This window comes from Octopus bimaculoides, chromosome 3 (genome assembly GCF_001194135.2).
Source record: "Octopus bimaculoides isolate UCB-OBI-ISO-001 chromosome 3, ASM119413v2, whole genome shotgun sequence".
Classification (NCBI taxonomy): Eukaryota; Metazoa; Mollusca; class Cephalopoda; order Octopoda; family Octopodidae; genus Octopus; species Octopus bimaculoides.
This window is the reverse complement of record NC_068983.1, coordinates 60,402,247-60,402,945: the sequence shown is the minus strand read 5'-3', so window position 1 is coordinate 60,402,945 and position 699 is coordinate 60,402,247.

Here is a 699-nt window from a genome sequence, read left to right as displayed (position 1 = left end):
GGAACTCGTACCGAAAGATCGCCAAAATGTTTATTATTGCAATTGAATAGAATAAGATAAATATCCCTTTTTTCAGCGATCCCTATTTGGGACTTGTTGAAATATTTATCATAATTTCCATAATAATTCACATATGAAGAAAATTTAAATACTATGTATCATTTTAACTCTTAAGACACCTGGCAAAGCCAAAATATATGGATTAAAAAAATTTGGCAGTCAATGGGTTAAATTGAAGCAATAGTATGTTTTTAGCTCACCAAGTCAATGAACTAGAAACTGTAGTTTCGCTAAGCCATCTCCTACCAAGTAATTCAGATTAAGAATGTTTAATGTAATTGGAATGACAATCATTTAGAACAGTGCTACTTAAAAAGGGTGGCCCGCGAGTCATCAGCTGCCGGTACGTGGCTAGTTTCCAGAAAAGAAAGAAACAGTATAAAATGCTTATGTAATATTGTATTATTTGTTTACACAATAAATATAAGATATAAGTGTGGTAAGTAGCTTGCTTACCAACCACATGGCTCCGGGTTCAGTCCCACTGCGTGGCACCTTGGGCAAGTGTCTTCTACTATATCCTCGGGCCGACCAAAACCTTGTGAGTGAATTTGGTAGACGGAGACTGAAAGAAGCTCGTCGTATATATGTATATATATATATGTGTGTGTTTGTGTGTCTGTGTTCCCCCCCCCCCCC